The sequence below is a fragment of the Podarcis cretensis genome (assembly GCF_951804945.1).
Source record: "Podarcis cretensis genome assembly, chromosome: 12".
In the NCBI taxonomy this organism is placed as follows: Eukaryota; Metazoa; Chordata; class Lepidosauria; order Squamata; family Lacertidae; genus Podarcis; species Podarcis cretensis.
Window position 1 is genome coordinate 57,165,814 of NC_137181.1, and position 17,935 is coordinate 57,183,748.

At 42.7% G+C, this 17,935-nt stretch overlaps 1 protein-coding gene across 5 annotated transcripts in view; it reads right to left on the reverse strand.

The window, feature by feature from the left end:
• The window catches only part of ELMO1 (engulfment and cell motility 1), a 291,965-nt gene that overhangs the window by 110,902 nt on the left and 163,128 nt on the right, over positions 1-17,935 (reverse strand). The gene's annotated exons all lie outside the window — the stretch shown is intronic.

A 17,935-nucleotide genomic window follows, 5' to 3' on the forward strand; every position in this document is an offset into this window, starting at 1 on the left:
TTCTTTTATGGATGTATCTATTAATTTGTAATGTCATTCTGGCACAGATCCATCTGCTTCATTGCTTCTACTTATTAATAAATCAATGTACTCAGGTACACTGAAGTTTTTGGCACAGTGGCAGCGAGGCCCATATCGTTCCACACACTGCTCTTATTGCAAATGCAAGCAAATCCTTTCACCCATGACCTGCTCCCAACTATTCAAGCAGTCTTAAAAGGAGGTCAGCAACCCAACAGAAACCGGGAACCTAAATAAAGCTTGTAGATCAACACTGTCACCCTGAATGAGGCCAAGTTCAGAGCAGGGAACTGGTTAAACAAATCCAGGAGCACTTCCAGCAAAAAGTAGTATCTGCTTCCTGAAACTTGATTTAAATGCTAAATGTTTTGGTGCCTGAAAATTGCTTTAGCAACTGGGTGTTTGCCGCGCATAAGGACCGTCCTAGTTACATGCAGAATTCGAAGTACGGTGAAAGCCCTAAGAGGATATAAAGTGCTGACAAACACCGCTAGGATCAGTACGAGGATTTCAAACATCACATCTGGCACCATGCAAAAAATGTTTTGGGGTGGATTCCTCATAGGTCCTGCACTATTTAAATCAATCCCAATTCTGTTACCTGCATCTCACCGACAGGCTGTTCACAATTTTGAAGTCAACACTTTCTCTGCATAACACAAACAAGCACAAGGAAACCACTTAAAGGTAATTTGCATGCACATATGTAAACTTGGATTATCATTGTTATTAATTACTTATCACCGTCGCCATTTAGTTAAGGTGCAGGAGTTTGGGGTCAAAAGGAAGCGAGTGAACAAAACGCAGGAAGAAGATCTGGGAAAAGTTCTGCGACCTTGATTGCGCTTATACAAGGTCTTGAGAAAGAAAAAATACAAGCGCTAATGGGGGTAATTTGTCAATACGTAGCCATCAGCTTGAGGTTTGTGGAGACCTCATTTATCAAGAGGAAAACTTTGCCAAGAGGATTGAGAGGGGGGGGGGGAATGTATGGTATTCTACATTAAAACACCATTACACCCAGGTGATTTCAGCCTTCAGATGTGTATGTCAAGTTAATCTTTTTAGACATTTTCCTGAAAGTAGGATTTCCTCTTTCGGAGAATGGAAAATGCTTGCCCTCTCGTCCATCATATATGATCACCCCCCCAAGCGCTATGTAAAGACTGGAATCCAGAGACTGGCGTGTTCTTGGCTCTTGGGTTCTCCTTTCTTTCCATGCCACCCAAAAATCTTCTCCGGGGGGCCGGGGAGTTAATTTTTGCGACATTTTCCCACCTTCGCCGCATCAAGCAGTTGGTCCCTTACCTTTCCCGCCCCGACCTGGCCACAGTGATCCATGCGACGGTCACCTCCAGGCTTGACTCCTGTAATTCGCTCTACGCAGGGCTGCCCTTGAAGCTGTCCCAGAAACTCCAGCGGGTGCAGAATGCTGCAGCGAGGCTCCTCACGGGGTCTCTGCCATGGGAGCATGTTCACCCAGTGCTTTACCAGCTGCACTGGCTCCCGGTGGAGTACAGGGTCAGATTTAAGGTGCTGCTTTTGACCTTTAAAGCCCTTCACGGCCTAGGACCCTCGTACCTACGGGACCGCCTCTCCTGGTATGCCGCACGGAGAGCCTCAAGGTCCATAAATAGCAACACCCTAGTGGTCCCGGGCTCTAAGGAAGTTAGATTGGCTTCAACCAGAGCCAGGGCCTTCTCAACACTGGCTCCGCTCTGTCTCATGATTCCAGGGCCCTGCAGGATCTGATTTCTTTCCGCAGGGCCTGTAAGACAGAGTTGTTCCGCCTGGCCTTTGGCTTGGAGCCAATTTGATTCCCTCCCTCTCTCTCTCTCTCTCTCTCTCTCTCTCTCTCTCTCTTTTTCTTTTCCTTCTCCTCCTGTGATGAGGCTACATTTTAATACTTTAATGTTCCATTATTTTAATGTTGTATTTTATTTTTGTTTTTAAGTTGTAATCATTCTTCTTGTTTTTATTATTGTTTGTAAGCCACTCTGAGCCCGGCCTTGGCTGGGGAGGGCGGGGTATAAATAAAATATTATTATTATTATTATTATTATTAAAGGTAAAGGTAAAGGTACCCCTGCCCGTACGGGCCAGTCTTGACTCTGGGGTTGTGCGCCCATCTCACTTAAGAGGCCAGGGGCCAGCGCTGTCCGGAGACACTTCCGGGTCACGTGGCCAGCGTGACATCGCTGCTCTGGCCAGAGCCAGAGCCGCACACGGAAACGCCGTTTACCTTCCCACTGGTAAGCGGTCCCTATTTATCTACTTGCACCCGGAGGTGCTTTCGAACTGCTAGGTTGGCAGGCGCTGGGACCGAGCAGCGGGAGCACACCCCGCCGAAGGGATTCGAACCGCCGACCTTTCGATTGGCAAGCCCTAGGCGCTGAGGCTTTAACCCACAGCGCCACCTGCGTCCCTAGATTATTATTATTATTATTATTAAGAGACCCTTCTGGCATAGCGTAGGTGGTGGCATGGCAAACATCAACATCACTTCCATTTGCAAAAACCTCCATGGGGTCACCAAAGTCCCTCCTCTGGAAAAAGAGCTCCTCTCATTCACAGGACACATTTGGCTCCAAATCTGATGGACTCTTACTATTTCCCAGTAAATGCATAGCTTAATACAAATACAAGTAATATAAATATAAATATTGCAAAATGAAAACCATCAGTTAGTATTTCACTACTGTTAAACTATTCGGCCACAAATACTGAAAAGAAAGAAAGACTCTGATTGTAAAATTAAGGAATGTTAGAAGGAGGCTGGAATGAAGTTATGTGACTTTAGCGGAAATATTATAAAGGATTAAGTAAAAATAGATTGTTAATGGATAAAAGGAGGAAAGGTAAAGTTACATTATATTAAGATAAATTATAGGATAAAAATTGGGAAAGATGGAAAGGATTTGCTGAAATAGCTAACCGAACTAGAATACAAAAAAGGGAGGTGCAAGGAGGTCAAGGAAACAAGTAAATGAAAGATAAGTTATGGGAAGGTTCATTGTGTTTTTTAATTGTTTTTATTTTTCTGTTTTTCTGTTTTTTATAATTTTTTTTTTCTATTCTCTTCTTTCTTTATTGTGATGTGTTGTTAAGTTTTTGTTTAACTTGGAATTATCTCTTTCTCTTTTTGTAACATTTAAAACTTTAATAAATATTATTTAAAAAAAAGAAAAAAGGAAAAGAAGGATTCTGCCACCAATGTTATGGCTCACAAAACTTGTTTAAGGCAGGAGCGGCTAACCTTTTTGGTTCTCGGGCTACATTTGCTGATGGCCATCTGTCAAAGGCAGGCATAGGAACTCGGCCCTCCAGATGTTTTGGGACTACAACTCCCATCATCCCTAGCTAACAGGACCAGTGGTCAGGGGTGATGGGAATTGTAGTCTCAAAACATCTGGAGGGCTGAGTTTGCCTATGCCTGGTCAAAGGGCTATATGCCAGCATTGGTCGTGACCAAAATATAAGTGGCTGGGGATGCTGCTACATCTTTACTCTCTTACATGGCATACAACCTTTCAGAGTGTGTGTGTGTGTGTGTGTGTGTGTGTGTGTGTGTGTCCTGGCTGTGCTACCTGGGCTCCCCCTTACAAATGGCCCCCACAATTCTGCCTTTTCAATTCACTTAGTGCTTCATAACTGCAAGCAATGGTTAAAAATATTCTCCTTGAATACTGCAAGTGCCTCCCCAACCGTTCCCACACGGGCTTTACATTCATGAGCTCTTATAATATCTAGCCTGGCACTCAGTGCAGGTGTTGTGAGCAAAGTGGAAGGGAAACTGAGACCACGCAAAGCTTAGGAATAAACAGTGCTGCATGCTGTTAGGGGGCTGAATTTCACATATTGATTAGAAGCAACCTGCCAAATCTTTGACTACAAACCTCTGGTGCATTTTCTGTTTTCAGAGCAAACATTGTTATATAATTATACAGCTTCTTGTCTGGAGCAGACAATTATGTAAACCAAGTAGTATGGGTATTACATCCTTTTTACTTTCATCCCTTCTGCTTTTTTCTTAAATGTCATTCCCGTAATTTAACACCAAGCAGCCTGTTGCAATTTAAGATAAGAATTGTCAAGACTAAACTGGTTAAATATGTATTCCACTGAAAATACAGTAAAGGTTCTGCATATTTCAGGTCTGTCCTGATTTAGTAACTCTAGGCATGCTTTTAATAGATCAACAAGAGACTCCCTGCATGCCTGTTGTTCCTTCAGACATAATAAGATGCATCCAGCAAATTTAAGAGCAAGCAGCGAGCTGGTAATCCCAGAAGAAATAATTGGGGGAAATAACGTGCAAAACCAAACAGGAAGAAATATAATTAGCACTATGAAACTCTGATCTCTGCTTTTGTATAATTCAGAGGCTTCAACTGCATTAACATAGAGATATTACTTAACAACAGGCAAGATTTCTTTCTGCCACTTCAGTGAGTTATTAAAATAATACCCAGCGATGGATTCTAGAGGTTTTGTAACATTCAAACCTAAATTAGAATGTTCTCAAGGTCCTGGCATATTAACTGACAAAGCCAAAGTTCCCTGGTTCAGACACAGGAGGGATTTGAAACTAAGCTCTGAAGATACAAGTTTGCCTGGCCCCCAATGAGACTTCACAATTGATGAAGCCAGCAGCACTGCCTCCTCGTCTCAACCCTGACACCTCTTTGGGGCTTAGTTTCTGGTTTGCACTAAGTCACAGTTCCCCGTCATGTCTCAAATGGGAAACTCCGGCCTAAAGTCAGAAAATAAACTGAAGTGCCAGATCAAAATGATCAGACAACAGCAAAGGTTGCTAGGTTTATTGAGGGTGCAATGAGATAAAGGGCCCCTATCTGAACGATCATCCTGGTCATCTGATTGTCCTTTTTACCCATTGTTGTCTTTTTAATTGTATATATTGCTTGTTTTATGTTGCTATGGCCGTTGGCTAATGCGAATAAAGTTTATCTAAACTGAACCGGGTCTATATAAGAAAGAGAGAGAACAAACAAAAATAGCCAACATGGAAGTCTCCCATTAATGGTTGAGGTGCATCATATGGAAGAGGCAACGAGATGGTGGCTTTCTAAATCATATTTGCCATGCACTGCAGTTGGTGATGCTGATGTCCCACATTCTACTAGGCTGCCTTTAAATGTAACCAGGAACAGCTATGCCACAGAAACACTTGACTCAGCTATACAGCTGCAAAGAAAACGTTTTACGTTAGTTGTAAAGTGCAATATACAAATGTGACATTAGATGGCGACAGTGAGCTATGGCAAATTCAATATATTTTTCAAAACTTTTTTTAAAAGCATTTTCATAGCATTTTTTTAAAAATATGTGTATAGATTCAACCACTGTCCTCCATCCTAGAAGTCAACTCAAAAGAGCTGGTCAGTTTTGAGATTGCTTGTTTACAACTGGCCCTTTCTTGCTAACACTGGGAGGCTGGAGGTTTCCCCACAGTGCTCTTTCCCCTCCTGCGTAACTTTAGACTGTGCGCTCCTTGAAAACAGATATCTGCAACTAACTTTAACCTGCGAAGTGCTATACATATAAATAATTTCAAGAATTTCTCAGTAGCATTAGGTCTTTCAGACCTGTCACTCCTAAGTTGGCAAATCTGACAGTCACTAAAGAAGAACTAGAGATAACAGTGAGACAAAGTGTATGGTCAAAACCTGACATTACAGGCGTGGCCTGGCTTTTGCTCTGCATCTCTTCCTGACATTGCAAAATATAAAAGTGTAAAATACATGACATTGTTCACTGTGTTGTGAGTTTCCTTGGTTTACCTCATTGGCAGCCACTTGTAGGGGTGAGGAAACTTTCGATGTAATGGTTATGGGAAACTCCAGTCAAATCTAACTAGTACATTTAATGTATGAAGGGGTTAAGACCACAGAAACTGTATTCCTGGACTCAGCTAAGTCACACCCCTCACCTGGAAGGAAGTTAAGTTTCCTCCTTTGCTCCCTATCTTTCACCATATGAACTCACCAAGATAGGATGTGCCTGAGCTCATTTACTGCAAGCAAGTTCAGGCCACATGCTAAGAGCTATTTCACTATATTTTGTATCACAAGATTTCTGCCTGTGTTTACTTCCTGCTGCACAGAATAACGCATGAATGCAACCTTTGGAGTTAGTAAGTAAAGCATTTAAAATACGTGTGGTCTGGTCATTGCAAAGGATGTAGAGAGGAAAAGCTGTAAGTGGACTAAAATGTGATATTTTAAAGGTCTAACAGCCTATTATTCCCATGTTGCATTGTGCTGCATGATTTTCTGATTTTAAACTCTGCTGGGGGTTCTCTCTTGCTAGAATGTTTAGTCCTGTGTTTTGGGTCTAGGATCTTAGCCCCGTGCTTCAGATCTTTTATTAATTACCCACATGGGAGACCTATATCTATTTTCTGCGGCTATTCCCCAATTGCATTGCACTCTAAACAATGATAATAACAATTCCAAAATCTTAAGCAGCACAGATTCTCCTTTTCCTACAGGGTGATATAGCCACATATATTTTTTACAGATGCAGTTTACTAGATGAGGGGGACTATTTAATCCTTTCCACCTTGAAAGAGGAAGTATCCTGGGTTAGGAGAGCTATTTAGTGATACACGGAGTTACTACCTCATTAATAGGACGGAATTCATAGCTCAAGCTGGGAGGGATAAAAACAGATTTGTCCTATAAACTTGCTTTACTCTGAAAGAACCTGGCATCAGGAAAATAACAGTTCATTTGGGGGAGCGGCAGGGATTGTTCTTCTAGTTCCCTGTTGCAGAGTATGTGATTTAGCATTCCAGCTCTGACTTTTTCACATGACTGATTTCTGTAACAGCACAGGGTTAATCAAATTTGTACTTCTCCTATCAAAAGCCTCTCCCCTTTTCCTTTCCATCAATCTGGGATACCTTCTCAAATCCACTTTGATTCCTCGCAGAGCTATGATGGTGTGCAGAAATCAACGCCCCAAGCCAACAGCCTAGCCGTGGTTTCAAAACAAAATAGGCTTGCAAGCCTCTTTGTAAGTCATTTTGCAGAAAAGCTGGGAGAGAGAAAATACAGCTGAGGGAAGGGCATCAGTATTTTTCTATGAAAAATCAATAGAGCTTTCAGCATAGGATTAAGCTTCTCATCCTTCTCTAAATTTCCTTCATCAATGATAAAGCATGTGGAATGTTACTCTTCAAATGACTGAAGCTGCTTGAAACATTTGCACATATTTTAGAAGCAGCTTTCCTGAATGACAGGATTACTGAACATTTCACCAGTCAAGATGAAATGATATACTTATACGTTGATACTGTCACAAAAGTGATGCTTAGCTCTAGAATTTCAATTTGGTACAACTCAGCTACTTTTACTCCAAAAGAATAAACTCCATCAGTTTTTAATAAACTCCTCCCTGAAGAATTCTTCCTAAATATCTAGAAACCTGTATGTCTTAAGGCTGAGATGTATAAACGCTGCAGCCACAATAATCCCCTCTGCTGCTGCTGGGCCTTCATGTTTGTCCTTCCGGCAATTTCCCCAAAGCACAATGGGGGAACTCTGACCAACTTTTTTGAGCCCCCTCAAAGCACTGACGATTTTCTACAACTGGAGACTACTCTTAAATCCCCCCTGTCAATTATATGCTTTCTTTAGTCATTTGACAACTGGTAAATCTGATTTATAAAAGGGAAAAGACAGAATGAATGGATAACACATGAGAGTTGTTACTGAGTATCTTCCAGACAAGAAACAAATTAGGCGGTTTACAAATGCTTCCAAAAATAAGAATAGTATCAAACTTCTGGAATTGCATTGAACAACTATGCCTTTTGGAAAGAACACGTGAAATAATAATAATAATAATAATAATAATAATAATACCCATCTGACTGGGTTGCCCCAGCCACTCTGGGTGGCTTCCAACAAATGAAAACATTGAACACAGTAAAACAGTGAACATTAAAAACTTCCCAAAACAGGGCTGACTTTAGATGTCTTCTAAAAGTCAGAAAGTTATTTCCTTGACATCTGATGGGAGGGTGTTCCCCAGGTTGGGAGCCACTACTATGAAGGCCCTCTGCCTGGTTCCCTGTAACCTCACTTATCACAGTGAGGGAACCACCAGAAGGCCCTCGGAGCTGGACCTCAGTGTCTGGGCTGAACAATGGGGGTGAAGATGCTCCTTCAGGTAGACAGGCCTGAGGCCATTTAGAGCTTTAAAGGTCAGCAGCAAACCTTCATATTGTGCTTGGAACCGTACTGGGAGCCAGTGTAGATCCTTTAAGACTTGTGTGAAACGGTCCTGTCAGCTACTCCCAGTCACCAGTCTAGCTGCCACATTAGCTGTCGTTTCCAAGTCACCTTCATAGAGCACATCGCAGTAGTCCAGGCAGGAGACAACCCGAGCACTCTGGCAAGACAGGGCACAGGCAGGTAGGGTCTCAGCCAGTGTACCAGGTGAAGCTGGTAGATAGCTGACCTGGACACAGAATTGACCTGCACATCCATGGACAGCTGTAAGTCCAAAATGACTCCCAGGCTATGTACCTGGTCCATTATGGGCCAGTAAATTCTATTCTACTGTGTATAAATGGCATTCCTATCTCAGTGCAATTTGACAAGTCACACTGACAGCCAGGAACCCTCAACTCAGGTTGGTGGGTGATGAAATGCAGTGTCAGAAACACCATCGTAGCAAGACATTATTCCTGGGTCTAAAGAAGCGGAAGACTATTGATCTAATGTATCTGACAGCTATAAAGGCCAGGATCCAGAGCGACTTTTTCCATTTTATTTATTTTCTCACATTTATATCCTGACATTCTTCCATCATGGAACCCAAGGTAGCCTCTCTGTGTCTTTTGGGAGGTCACCCATCTAGGCATTGACGACCCCCAGTCCTGTTTAGCTGTAGCAAGATGGTGGTCTTATGAAGCCTTTAGACCATACCATGATGCTATCTGAAGCTTAGGCATGCCCAGAATGATTTCTTAAAGAGTATCTTCATTGAACATCACCATCCCAAAGTGCTTTTGGAAGTCTTTGACTTTCAAAAGAAGTTGGCAATGTCTTTATGCTTGTATAAGAGAAGCACATGCCCCAGTTTGAATAGTTAAATCTCATATATGGGGTAATATTAGGCCTATTATTAATGTATTTTAGTTTACAGAAATGTGGCCTTATGAATAATATATATACTTTTATTTTTGATACATGTATTTTTTTAAGGAAAGACACACCCAAAGTCAGCTTTGTTCTGGATAAGCAGCTACAAAGCACTTTGGATCCCACCCCCTCGGCTTGACCTTACAAATGCTAATTTTGGCACTGACAAAGCAAAGAGGCTATAATTAAAAAGATACCACATCATTCTGAATGATAAGCAGGATGCTTCCTACATCAATATTTAAATTTATTGGCACACAGAATTGATTCTCCCGTATCTGAAATAGGCTGGCACTTTCTGTTCATGCATCATCTCAAAATTAAATACATAGTCCTTAAACCACATCACCCAGAATGTAAACAGCAATAAATCTGCCCAGAGTAGATCGAGCTTGTGAGAAGTCAGAGGAGACTCTAATAAAAATCCATTACTGAGCTGGAAGCACAGTAAAAGGTGGTAAAAGGAGAGGGTTCTGCTACCTTGTTACTGGAAATCCATAAAGCATAGGCCAAATCAGCTCTATGAGATTTCATAGCAATACGGTACGAATGAAACTCTTACAATGCTTGATTTATATGTGTGGTCGGATATAGGAATGGAAGGCAAGGGACTGGGGGGGGGGGCGGCAATCTATTTTGTCCCTCAGTATTACAAGGAAGCATTATTTCCTACAACTGAACAAAGCACAGCAACTACTGTATATGGAATGTCACTGAACTCCAATTTTCTTGGTAACAGATGTCCCATTGCAATCCCCAGCACAAATTTACTAATATCTGAGAGTACTGTATAACTTGATCCAAATGAAGAAGGGGGGAAACCAACTATTTCGGTCAACAACAACAATAAATGATCATGCTTGCATCTCACTTATGTTCAGAGCACTGTTAGGAAGGCCTAGTGCAGTCTTCCCCAACTTTGGGTCCCCAGATGGTTGCTGAACTGCATTCTGCATCATCCATGACTATTGGGGACTGCTGACTGAGGATGGTGGGGTTTGTAAATACAGCAGCATCTGGAGAGTCAAGGTTGAGAAAGTCTGGTGCATAACTAGAGCAACGGAACAGAGTTACGAAGAAGACAACACTGCAGTCCTGGAAGTAACCAAACCATGACTTAGGCAATGTCAACACCTGTGCTGACAAGGAGCCACGCAGGTCTTGCTAGTGTCTTTCTACCTCTAGGGGCAGAGTTTAGCTCTGCAAGCTAAATCATAAAAGGTAAAGGTAAAGGTACCCCTGCCCGTACTCTGGGGTTGTGCGCCCATCTCACTTAAGAGGCCAGGGGCCAGCGCTGTCCAGAGACACTTCCGGGTCACGTGGCCAGCGTGACATCGCTGCTCTGGCGAGCCAGAGCCGCACACGGAAACGCCGTTTACCTTCCCGCTGGTAAGCGGTCCCTATTTATCTACTTGCACCCAGAGGTGCTTTCGAACTGCTAGGTTGGCAGGCGCTGGGACCGAGCAGCGGGAGCGCACCCCGCCGCAGGGATTCGAACCGCCGACCTTTCGATCGGCAAGCCCTAGGCGCTGAGGCTTTAACCCACAGCGCCACCTGCGTCCCATAGTTTCACTGTAAATTTGGTGTCTTCAAACCATGGTTACAGCAATAAACCATGACTAGGGTTTCACTTTAGTCCAGTTCTAGGGTCTGCCCTCTGGAGTAAGTAAAGGTAAAGGTAAAGGGACCCCTGACCATTAGGTCCAGTTGTGGCCGACTCTGGGGTTGCGGCGCTCATCTTGCTTTATTGGCCGAGGGAGCCGGCGTACAGCTTCTGGGTCATGTGGCCAGCAAGACTAAGCCGCTTCTAGCGAACCAGAGCAGCGCACGGAAACGCCGATTACCTTCCCACTGGAGCGATACCTATTTATCTACTTGCACTTTGACGTGCTTTCGAACTGCTAGGTTGGCAGGAGCAGGGACCGAGCAATGAGAGCTCACCCCGTCATGGGGATTCGAACCGCCAACCTCCTGATCGGCAAGCCCTAGGCTCTGTGGTTTAACCCAGAGCGCCACCCCTGTCGGCATGCACAATTTTACAGAGGTGGCAGTTTCAGGAGATAGTGCCCCCAATCAGTTCACCTGCTTAGGAAGGGTGGGGTGGAGGGAAGACACTTAAGAGAGAAGCATAATAAAATATATTTAATGCCAGAGGTCAATCTTTATGTGTTTTAGCTTATCAATCATTTAGGGGGAAAGGCATTCCTGTCTCAAACTTTACCCATCGTATGCTTTCCTCAAGATTGCAATTAATTGTTATAGTGGAAGAAACAACACGTGAATTGGCTTGACACAGGTTTGAAAAATCTAAAAGCCTCTCTTTTTCTAACCTAAATATTGGATAAAGTTTTGAAATGAATGGGGGCCAAATAGAAAAGTCTTATCCTAATAGCAGAAAATATTGCTGCCTGGCATACCTGCCTGGCATCTTACTATTTAAAATACTGAAGCAACCTCACTTTTAACGCATACATATACCTCTAAAGCATTTAATTCACTACGTTGCTCTAAAATTAAATCATTCTGTCAGCTGTAACAGAACAACCTATATAAATGCAGAAGGCTTCATACCTAACTTTATGTGAAATATTAAACACCAGTGATGGTTTTTCTCCCTAGATTATATACCTTGGCATAATTACCCCTAAAGGCAATTTGATTTTATAATATATTCATCACTGTAAAAAATCACATAATGTTTTTCAATTGCCTATTAATATGCAAATATTAGACTGAAGATTGGAAGCAGAGCTGAAAGGAACCCTAAAAATCCCTGGAGAAAACCAAGTTAGGGCAGCAGACTTAACAACCCTCCAGAAACACAAACAAATTAGCATTCTGTTGTATGCGCCCTTGTGTTTTGCAATGCGTATTTGAAGGGAGAGAATGAGTCAGGATAAGAAGAAAATAGAAGTAGATGAGGTTGTGTTTCTCTGCATACCTGGGATGCTATCACTGCTGGAATTAGTACTATTCATATATCTATTTGAAGAACAGCTTCTTCATATAGAATTATGCATTTTACTCCATTCAGATATGCCACCTTGACTTCAAAGAGCTCAATGTGATGATATACATTATTCTCCCATCTTCCCCTCACAACGCGGTGACATTTGCTAGATGCCACAACACAATGGGGATGGGAAACTTAGGTCTCCTCAACCCTGGCCTGACACTAACCACAACCCCACAACGGTATAAATGTTTGCATCATATTTTGACCCTGACTGCTTTATCCCAAGGACTAAAGGCAGGTTACCTGACAAGCTTGCAAACCAAGTACAGTGGTGCCTCGCAAGACGAAAATAATCCATTCCACGAGTCTCTTCGTCTAGCGGTTTTTTTGTCTTGCGAAGCATCCCTATTAGCGGCTTAGCGGATTAGTGCTATTAGCGGCTTAGAAAAAGGGGGGGGGGGAACTCGCAAGACGTTTTTGTCTTGTGAAGCAAGCCAATAGGGAAATTCGTCTTGCGAAGCGCCTCGAAAAACGGAAAACCCTTTCGTCTAGCGGGTTTTTCATCTTGCGAGGCATTCGTCTTGCGGGGCACCACTGTATCTGACTGAGTAGGGAAGTCCTGGCATCCCCCAAACAAATCCCATGACTGTCTCCTCTACTGCATGGTGATCATCTGTGTACTGAAAGCAGATGCACATATATTTATTTATCACAATTATATCCTGCTTTTATTTCAAATAAGCTGAAGCTTCCACTCAGGAAGCTTTCTAGAAGAAGTGCTGCTTAGTTTCAACACTGGAACCTCACTATATTTTCTGGACAAAGACACAATTCCAACAGACAATTTACATGTTCCTAGAATGTGTGACTGGGAAGGTTGTGTCAAAACTAGGCTGGAGTCCTTTTGTCCATTTTTGGGTCCACCTTTTCTACAATTGCCCAAGCTCTCCAGGGAACACATTCAGGCACATTTTGAACAAATGAATAACTGCTCTGGAGACGGACAATAAGGGCGCAGAAAGTTGTTACAATCCCCCAAACCTCATACTACAATCCATTGCCTACCCCGCTGCCTGATCTGTAGAGAAATGGGCTTTTGTGTCCATTTTCATCTCAGCCCTGCTCTGTCGCTGCTTCCATTGCCTTCATACAAGAGATAAACGACTATTTCCCCCTTCCAATTTCAATTTAATTCTTCTTATTGCCACCCCAAGGCAACTTTTTTTTCTGAAAGTTGAGAGAGAGAAAGAGAGAGAACTATTTCATCTAGCTTTCGAAAAACTGAAAATGTTTTTTTTTTTTTTTTTTTTTTTTTTTTTAAGGGAGAAGATTGTCCTGCTAGTAAAACTCCCATGTTATTATTCGGTCTTCCTCCACTGCTACCAAGTGAGAAAAGAATTCCCACTAGATTCATGGCTGGTAGCAAACCTCCATTTTCAAGAAAACTCTAATTAAGCTTGAGCGTAAAAATATTTTTATATTAGAAATATTTTCATCTTTGACTTTGGTCATTAAACATAACTCCTCCTCTACGAATATAAAGGCTGGCTGAATAATGTTTAGGCAATAGCATGGAGCAAAGGAGCACTCAATGTGAAAAGCCCTTTACTGCCTTACCAGTTTAATAGCAGAGCATTACCCCTCCCCTTCAGCCAGAAGCTGGGAATGTGAAATAAATCCTTGGTCTGTAGTGATTTTGCAAACATGTAGGCACTAAACCAAATTTTGGAAGCTGCCTCCTACGAATCAGAAAGACTAGCCTTCCTCTGTTTTTAGATTAAAGCTAAAAAGTGGTAGACAACTGATGGGTAAGCATTTTAGACATGCACAGAAGCACACATTTCTGCAGGCAATTTTCATATGATTAAAGAAAAAAAAAAAACCCCACAACCTATGGTCTTAGCTAATACATCACCGTATTTTTCCGTGTATAAGATGAAAGATTTTACTTAGAAATAATAGGCAAAAATTGAGGATAGCACAGGGGGGACAGGCGATTGGTGGCAGCAGATAAGCGGCTCCTCTCCCGCTTTGCTGTTTCAAAGTGAGCCACGGAGGAGGGAAGGAAGGGGAACCATGGATCCTCTGCTCGCGACTGCAGCAGATCCCCCCGCCATCCGTAGGCATTCGCTCCATAAGATGCACAGACATTTCCCCTTACTTTTTAGGAGGAAAAAAGTGTGTGTTATGGAGCGAAAAATACGGTATCTTGTTGTGTTTCTAGCCTTGGATCTTCACGTTACCTTTGCAAAACAAAACAAAATCTAAGTGCATATATTGAATGCTGGGCATGATACTACATGCCTACATATTCCTTCCTAACCTTCATGCAATTCACATTTTATGTTCTGTAAGGATTGCCCATTATCAGATGTGCATCTGTATGCCCCATTCAGATGTCATGCTGAACATGAAGACACAGAGCAGGGTGGCTGATGGAGCAGGACCCTACAACCCCGTAATGTGTTTAATATCTGCAGTTTTCCAAATGTGTTCAAAGGCCAAAGGCCACTAAGCACTGAATCTTTTCAGCTGCGTGTGCAATTTATTGCTCTCAAAAAATAATCATTTCCAGTTTTGCAGTTCCTGCAATACCTGCAACAATCCTCTTACCTGTGCAGGGAATACAGCATACGACTTAAATACCAAAAATAGATGGCCCTCCAGGTCTCTTCCCATTATAATTAGAGCCAAACCATAATACAGTTCCAAAATGCCACACTGACCTCTGTTTTACTGAGCCAGCAGGACTGAAAGTTCAACTGACTTCTTTAAAAGCCTGCAAAAGCCTGGGGGCTTGTAGCTTTTCCTGGTCATGGTTTAAACTGATCTACGGATCTCTGAGAAGGGCAGGCAAAGTTTAATTGTTAGAAGCTAATTTTCTTAAGCCTTTCATTAGCAAGAACATTTAGGCAGAGGAAAAAGTGATAGATGGAACTTCAAAGTGGACTAGAACACCAGTGGCCCACAGTTAAGTATCCTGCCCTAATTGCAGAGCTGCTTTTACTGTGCGGTTCTAGCTCCTCCAGTTACTCATAAGCATTATTTTTATGGGCAAAGGGATCTGTTGGCAAAGAAATATAGCAATATATGCCCTGTTAATTTCCTGATACTTCAAAGCTAAGCACTGTTGCCAAATGGATTACTGATAAATGCAAGGAAGGAAAAAGGCAAGTTTTCTTGAAGATTCTTTCAAAGACTTCATCTGCTCTCCCATATAGCACTGTTGCTTGTACAGTGGTGTCCCGCAAGACGAATGCCTCGCAAGACGAAAAACCCGCTAGACGAAAGGGTTTTCCGTTTTGGAGGCGCTTCGCAAAATGAATTTCCTATAGGCTTGCTTCGCAAGACAAAAATGTCTTGCGAGTTTTTTCGACTTTTTTCCCCTCCCCCCCCTTTTTCTAAGCCGCTAAGCCGCTTATCTGCTTATCCGCTAAGCCGCTAAAAGCCGCTAAACCGCTAATAGCGCTAATCCGCTAAGCCGTCAATGGGCTTGCTTCGCAAGACGAAAAAACCGCTAGACGAAGAGAATCGCGGAACGGATTCTTTTTGTCTTGCGAGGCACCACTGTATAAGTATTTCAGCTATTTTGCTGTACAAGGGTACCTCGGGTTAAGAACTTAATTCATTCTGGAGGTCTGTTCTTAACCTGAAACTGTTCTTAACCTGAAGCACCACTTTAGCTAATGGGGCCTCCCACTGCCACTGCGCCGCTGCCACACGATTTCTGTTCTCATCCTGAAGCAAAGTTCTTAACCCGAGGTACTATTTCTGGGTTAGCGGAGCCTGTAACCGGACGCATCTGTAACCCAAGGTGCCACTGTAATAATAATTTATTGTTTATACCCCACCCATCTGGCTAGGTTTCCCCAGCCACTCTGGGTGGCTTCCAACAAAATATTAAATTACAATAGTCTGTTAAACATTAAAAGCTTCCCTAAACAATTATTATTATTTATACCCTGCCCATTTGGCTGGGTTTCCCCAGCCACTCTGGGCGGCTTACATACAGAATGTTAAAAACACGATAAAACATCAAACATTAAAAACTTCCCTAAACAGGGCTGCCTTCAAATGTCTTCTAAAAGTCAGATAGTTGTTTATTTCCTTGACATCTGATGGGAGGGTATTCCACAGTGCAGGCGCCACTACCGAGAAGGCCCTCTGCCTGGTTCCCTGTAACTTTGCTTCTTGCAGGGAGGGAATTGCCAGAAGGCCTTTGGAGCCGGACCTCAGTGTCTGGGGGTTGAACTGTGTTTTTAAGTTGGGATCCACAGAACAGCGCAACTTGTTTGGTGCGTCCAAGGAAACTTTGAACTTTATAACAAACCACTTTTGAAACTGAGCATTGGTGATGACAATATCACTAAAGCAACAAGGGGGGAAACTCCCTGCATTTGCTCAAGTCTTTGGCCACACCTCCTTGAGTACTTCCAAAAGAATCAATACCAGTTGTACTAAAAAACATCTGCCTACCATTTGAATTAAAAATTCAAAAAGAAACATGGTAAGAGATATGATTGTGTTTTCCACATGAATACAAAGCAGCCACAATGTGCGATTTTCACTTCAGCTTTAGATTAACCAGAGTTTGTTGTGTTCTCTGGACTCAGAACTGTGGTTAATTGTTATTAACTATGGTTAGTATAAACAAGTCTGCTTGAGTAACAATGGTTTGACATTAGCTGGCTTGATATTAACCATAAGTAATACCAACCACAGTTTTCTGGGCTCAAATGACCTGGCTTTCTGTGGTTAATCTAAAATAAACGAATGCTTCCACATTTCCTTCTTGGCTATCACAATATCCTCGCCTGTAAAAGCTGCTTTGTCAATAAACAGAGCTAAAATGCTTAACAGGGCTAACCATGAATGCCTATCAGAATGTAATCCCTCCACATTAGAAGAAAAAGCAAATGCTAAAATATGTTTACTCACACACAAAAAAGGCCTCCTTAAAGATTATGAACAACATGAGTCACATAACCCTGCATGGCTCGTAATAAAAGTTAAATACAGATCTTTTTAAAGGGGTAAATGCTACCAATGGGGGAATCTTTCAGAGCTGAACATCTGTCTTAATTCAAGATACTCAAAAACTATGCTGGCATGCCCTTAGCTACAAAGCAGCTCCTGTCACTCGAATGTTAAGGCTGTGCTAGGGAAAGCAGCTATTACAATCATTATTCCACAATTCAAGGGACCTCCAGCTGCCAATCTTGACTTACCCTTGGTGGTTTCGCAGATTAGGCTGCAAACACCAGGCCGTAGATATCATAGAACCACAGGCAGAGAAACTTTAACTCACATAAAATGATTAACAACAATAGCAAAGACCCAAAGACTGAGTGTGACGAGAGTCAAGATGGAAGCCCAAACACAGATGGCAAATTCAAAGGTCTTTTTTGACCAAGAGTGAGTGTGGCACAGCAGCTCTGCCACTTCCAGTTTAAGTAAGGTAAAAGGTAAAGGGACCCCTGACCATTAGGTCCAGTCGTGCCCGACTCTGGGGTTGCGATGCTCATCTCGCTTTATGGGCCGAGGGAGCCGGCATACAGCTTCCGGGTCATGTGGCCGGCATGACTGAGCCGCTTCCGGCGAACCAGAGCAGCGCACGGAAATGTCATCTACCTTCCCGCCGGAGTGGTACCTATTTATCTACTTGCACTGATGTGCCTTCAAACTGCTAGGTGGGCAGGAGCAGGGACCGAGCAATGGGAGCTCACCCCCTCGTGGGGATTTGAACCACCGACCTTTTGATTGGCAAGCCCTAGGGCTCTGTGGT